Source organism: Arvicola amphibius, chromosome 11 (assembly GCF_903992535.2).
Source record: "Arvicola amphibius chromosome 11, mArvAmp1.2, whole genome shotgun sequence".
Classification (NCBI taxonomy): domain Eukaryota; kingdom Metazoa; phylum Chordata; class Mammalia; order Rodentia; family Cricetidae; genus Arvicola; species Arvicola amphibius.
In genome coordinates, this window is record NC_052057.2 from 118,044,483 (window position 1) to 118,051,118 (window position 6,636).

The window sequence follows — 6,636 nt, forward strand, 5'->3', positions numbered from 1 at the left end:
AGCAATAAGCAGTCTGGCAGTTTCAAAATCCTTCTTCAGCTGATCTCCAGTGCTGTTTCAAAACCAGAGGTTACACCTGTTTATCACCAAGGATGTTACATCTGGCCAACAAAATGTTGTGGTATTCTGCTGTTCTCTCTTCCTGGAACATCCTGTGTGTTATGTCTTCAAGTAGACCTTTTAGTAATGATCCGGAACCCCAGCCTCTGACCAGCCACCTGGGGGCAGTGTCAATTCCCAAGGGAGCTACACAGGGGACAGTCCTGACAAATGAACACTGTCTAATCCTCTGCTGTTTATAAACTTTGCTGAAGGGTTTATCTGAATCATGTCAAAGGGAAGGGAGGGAGAGACGGAGGGAGGAAGGAAAACCATAGCCGGGCAGTTTCAACAGAAACCATGTGACCCAAGACCTAGGCTCGAGCAACAGTCTGCCTCTCTGAGGCTGTTGGTACCTACCTGAAGAGCCTTGGGTTTGTCCTGGTCACCAAAGCTTTCTCGCCCTTTTGCCACCCCATGAACTCCTGTTCATCCTTTACCTATTTATCTGTCTCTTCCTTTCTGGATTTTCCTGGGCCAGAGCCAGGCCCTAACATTGTGTGTGTTTCTGGTCACTTCACCCGCCTCCGCTGTGATCTGTTTACACGGCCTTCTTCCCCAGCTGCCAAAGGTAGACTGCCCCATTCTTCCTCTTACTGCTAAGACATGGCCGGATGCCCAGCATTGTGTTCTGAAAGAAGAGTCTCCCTGGCACCACCAGCAAGGCACCTGGCTGTGCACTTACGTGGTGTGCAGATATGCCCGGCTGATGGAGCAAAGTGCGTTGTTGGATTGGTGTGGGATGTTTCTGCCCAGAGGAAGGGGGGCCTTCTAATCGCCTGGCACACACTCAGAGGGCTATAGCTACCCTGGGGAAAGGAGATTGTTCAATATACATCATGCTACCAACTAGCCTTGCCATCCCAACTGGCTGAGAAATCAGACCAGGGGACTTGAAGAATGGCAGACCAGGAAGAAAATAAAAGTGTTTCAAGCTATCATTGCGCCTTATGAAATGTTCCCACTACTCGCTGGGACTGTCCGTGCACACTGGTGATTCCAGCACTTGAGAGAGAGAGGAGGAAGGATCCTTGGCTGCACAGCAAGTTTGAGGACAACCTGTGCCACATGACAGCATGTCTCAAAAGCCAAAGCTTCCCCGACTCACCAGTCAAACCTTATGCTTATCTGATTTTAAGGGACTCATTGTCAGCTGTGAGCAAGAGAAACTTGAGTGCATGGTGTTTTTCCTATCATACTTACCCATAATTATCACTTTTTAAAATGTAAAATCGTACAATTACACCCAAGAGTTAGTCATCTAATGATTCAACAAACATTTTTGAGCATTTAGCACTGGTTGCATGTTTACCGTGGCTCAGACACCTATAAACTGTAGTCAGATTTCTGATATTTAATGCTTGTGGGAGGACAGTCTTTGCATTTTTCTTTCTTTTTCTCTGTGTAATGATATTCACCTCTCCTCTCTCTCTCTCTCTCTCCCCTCCCCCCCCCCCCCCCCCCCCCCCCTCTCTCTCTCTCTCTCTCTCTCTCTCTCTCTCTCTCTCTCTCTCTCCAGGGTGGTTTATAACTCAGACTGGTTTTTATTGCCATATAGCAGAGGGTGACTTCACACATCTGTTCCTCCTTCTTCCACCTCCTGGGTGCTGGGATTTTAAGGCATGTACTACCATACATGGTTTATAAGTTTTACATTTTGTTTTGTTTTTGTTGTTTGTTTTGGTTTGGATTTTTTTCAAGACAGGGTTTCTCTGTATAGCCTTGGCTGTCCTGGAATCTGCTCTGTAGACCAGGTTAGCCTCAAACACACAGAGATCCACCTGGCTCTGCCTCCCAAGTGCTGGGATTAAAGGTGTGGGCCACCATTGTCTGACTTGCTTTGTTTGTTATTACATGTATTTTAGTTATCTGTGTGTATATACATGTGTGTGTGTGTGTGTGCATATGTGTACCTCAATCCTATGGAAGTCAGAAGACAACGTGTAGAGGTTATTTCTCTCCATCTACCATGCAGGACATGGAGATTGAACCTAAATCATCGGGTCCAGAGGCAAGTTCCTTAATCCACTGAGCCACCTTGCCAGCCTGCTGTTCTATTTCCTAGAGGGTGTCTACCATACTGCTGTAACAGAAACTGAAATTACAGTTTTATCCATTTTGTTCTTTGACAGCCTTGGTTCCATAGCCATTCTGGGGATGCTTCGTAGATTTAATACATAGAATCGTATATACGAAGGAGAAAGATTATGGTAGACTCTTTCTGCATTCATTTTATTTTTTCTAATCAGAACAGAGGATGTAACTTTTTTTGTATTTTTGATGTTTTCTTGGTTTTTCGAGACACAGTTTCTCTGTAGCTTTGGAGCCTGTCCTGGAACTCTCTCTGTAGACCAGGCTGGCCTCAAACTCGCTCACAGAGATCTGTCTGCTTCTGCCTCCCAAATGCTGTGATTAAAGGCATGCACCTCCACCTGGTAGATCTAACATTTTTAAACAGTGATATATATATATATATATATATATATATATATATATATATATATGTGTGTGTGTGTGTGTGTTATATTATATCATTACTTCAACATTTGATTCTATATTTTAGTTCTATATATTTTGGCGTCTGTTGTTTACATACATACATTAAACATACATATTTACATACACACACACACACACACACACACACACACACACACACACACACACACACAGATTCCAGGCTGATCTGTGATAATGCCACTCCAACAGGAAAGGGTGGAGGCACAGCTGTGCAGAGGGCAGGTGCCTGGGGATGCAGCCTGCCTGTGAGCTGAACATCCCCCGCATCTCTGTGCCCAGGGCTCACCATGCCATTCCGCTTTTCCTCTCACCTTTCAACTAACTCTGCCCCTTTGATTTTTCCACCCTCTTTTGCTGCCTTCTATACAAAGATAAATTCAGTAACTTCTTTGTGTACTAAGGCAAAGTCTCCTCTGGCCCAGGCTAGCCTTGAGCTTGGTAAGTATCCAAGGATGATGCGTACTTCTGACTCTCCCACCTCCATCTCAGGAGAAATGGGATTACCGGCACGGGCCAGCAGCCTCAATTCAAGTCATTTTCATTCTGTCTCAGTGTGTCACCAGACCACACGCTGGGGCTTGTTTGAAGCACAGAAAGACACCCCTGCTGATTTTGTTTCTGCTCTGACTTTATGGCAATTGAAGTCCCCATTTCCTACAGGAAAGTTAATGAAGAAAGCCCATGAATAGAGGTAATGAAAGAAAAGAAGCATTTCTATTTAGATCTTATTTATTTAAAAGATTTGAGACTGGTGCTGGAGAGATTGCTCAGTGGTTAAGAGCACTTTGCTCCTGTAAAGGACCCCAGGTTTGGTTCCCATTACCTACATGGTGACTCAAACTGCCTGCAATTCTAGTTCTAGGGGATCCCATGCTGCCTTCTGGCCTGTGTAGGCACCAGGCATGAGCATGGTGCATATACATATATAAAAGTAAAACTCTCTCACTCTCTCTCTCTCTCTCTCTGTCTCTCTCTCTCACACACACACACACTAATTTCTAAATACTATAAGGATTGGATACAACATTATATTCATATCACATAATAGTGCTCCTAACTAGAGAGTGTAGCTGTGGTTTGAAAGAAAAATGGCCCCCAAAGGGAGTGGTGCTATTAAGAGGTGTGGTCTTATTGGAGGAAGTGTGTCACTGTGGGGGTGGGCTGTGAGGTCTCTTTCGCTCAGGCTTTCCTCAGTGTGACAGTCAGTCAACTTCCTGTTGTCTCTGAGTCAAGATGCAGGACTCCACTCCAGCATGTCTGCCTGCATACTGCCATGCTCCCTGTCATGATGATAATGGACTGAACCTCTGAAACTGTAAGCAAGCCGCCTCAATTAAATGTTTTTCTTTATAAGAGTTGCCGTGGTCGTGGTGTCTCTTTGCAGCAATAGAAACCCCAACTAAAACGGGAGAGAACAGTGAAAGAGGCTCCGCTGGCCAGGCGGTGGTGGCGCACGCCTTTAATCCCAGCACTCGGGAGGCAGAGGCAGATGGATCTCTGTGAGTTCGAGGCCAGCCTGGTCTACAAGAGCTAGCTCCAGGACAGGCTCCAAAGCTACAGAGAAACCCTGTCTTGAACCCCCCCCCCCAAAAGAGGCTCCCCTGGTTTAAAATACTACACCCAAAACTTCACCTTGCAAAGTCAACTGTTTGAAAAGAAAACAGTGATGGTGTGGGAGGTCCTTCTGTCTGTGTGTTGCTTTTCTTGGTTAATGAATAAAGAAACTGCCTTGGCTGTTGATAGGGCAGAACTTAGGTAGGCAGGGAAAATAGAACTGAATGCTGGGAGAAAGAAGGGTGGAGTCAGAAGTCGCCATGAAGCTGCTGCCAGAATAAGACATGCTGAATCTTTGCTAGTAAGCCACTGCCACATGGCGATACAAAGATTAATAGAAATGGGTTAAATTAATATAATAGCCAATAAGAAGCTAGAGCTAATGGGCCAAGCAGTGATTTATGAATACAGTTTCCGTGTGGTTATTTCGGGGATAAGTTAGCCGGGCAGCCAGAAACCAATAAGTGGTCTCATGCAACATAGTGAGGTGACTCACTGAGTAAAACCACTTTCTTCAAAAGCCTGATGGTCTATGTTTAGATCCCCAGAACCCACGTTAAAAGCCCAATTGCAGGGGCTCACATCTTTAATCTCAGCACAACCACCATGACATGGAAGACGGGAACAGGAAGCCTCTGGGAAACACATGGACCAACCAGCTAGGAGAACACACTGCAGCAGCAGAGGGAAGAGAGGTTCCTCCTCAGGGGTGGGAGGAGAGAACTGACCCCCGACAGCTGTCCTCTCACCTCCGCATGCACACTGCGGCATGCGCACACACAAGAACACAAAAGGGATCAGGAGGAAAAAGAACGGTTTCTCGGGTGTTTAATGCGGGCATTTGAAGTTTGAGGCTCCCTGGAGCTGGGCACGGTGGCTCACACCTGCCATCACTTTTGTTTGTCCCTTGGTTTACACACGGGAGGGAAAAATATACAGAGAGAAAAAAGATACTGTAGATGTGAGAAGGCAGCCTGCGGGAGGTGTCAGAAGTGCCTCACTCTGGCATTAACCGAGCTCTAATCTCTGTCATTCACCAAACTGAATGCTGGACTAGCTGAGGAGCATGGCAAGGGCTCTTTGCTAGCCTACAGACAGTCAAAACACATGTAGTAGTTGAAAGAGAACATTCATATGGAGTGTACACAAGGGAAAAATAATTAAGTGCCCCTATTTACAAAAGGAGGGGCTTTTAAGATTTATTTTGTGTGTGGTGTGTGTGTGGTGTGTGTGTGTGTGTGTGTGTGAGTATGTGTGTGTTGACATGTGTAAGTGGATGTCACATGTGTGGCTACTCATTGATGACAGAAGAGAGTGTTGGGTCCTGCAGACTGGCATTGCAGACAGTTGCGAGCTACCCAATGTAGATTCTGGGAACTTACCTCAAGACCTGGGAGACCAGCAAACATAATCACTGAGCACCTCTGCTGCCCTAAAAGGTTTTTTTCAAACAAATTACTTAAAGGATCAAAAGAAGACCCCAGGTCATAGAACATGAATGTATGATCATGCCAATCCTCAGAGAAACGCAAACTAAAATAATAGTAACTTTGCCCATCTGTCTGGCAAAAGCCGAAAAGTGACGCCTTCCAAGTTGAGGTAGGCCAGACGCCTAGCCTTGACCTAATGCCCGTGTTTGTGTTCAGGAACCTAATCTTTTGGGAAACAGCCTGAGCAAGGATACCAGGCTTTAGGTCACCAGTCCAGGAACGGCACACAGAGGCCCACTTGGCTTTGAATAAACAATATTTTTAAAATGTGTTGGAATTTATAAAGTGAAATTTCTGCTCTCTGTGGAATTAATTATTAACTAAATATAACAGGAACTGAAAGTGTCACCAGAGGGGTCTTGTGAGTCCTTCTTGATGATACCAAGGGTCTTTGATGTTAATCCTGAAATTCACCAGAGAAAAACCGGCTCCACCATTTTGACCAAATTAAAGCAAGCTTTTATTAAAATATTAAATGCTGACCAAGATGGAATTTGGTTAGGACCATCCACCTGGAAAGTTTCCAGGTGGATGGTCCCAGACACGTGTTGGTGGGTTCAGATAGACAAAACCCATAGGCCACTGTGCTTTCCCATGAGGCACTGTTGTTATTTGTCAAGAACTACAATTCCCAGAATCCCCAGAAGTAACCTGGTCCTTGGGCAGATGGGGCTTACAAGTTAATTTAGGGTCTAACATTGTGTCACAAAGAACTGAGAAAGACACAGAAAAGTAGTGTTGAAAATGTAGTTACTGCAAGTCAACACACAGCAAGGTGTGCCCCACAGAGGGGAAGTAGGCTCAAGCAAGCACATGGCTCAAGCAAGCACCCTCTTGTTTTGGGGTCCCATGAGTTTTAACTACAAAAGAAAAATGATGAGGGGGCCATTATGGGGCTCGCAGGAAACCTGGCACTAGAGAAATTCCCAGGAATCCACAAGGATGACCCCAGCTAAGACCCTAAGCAATAGTG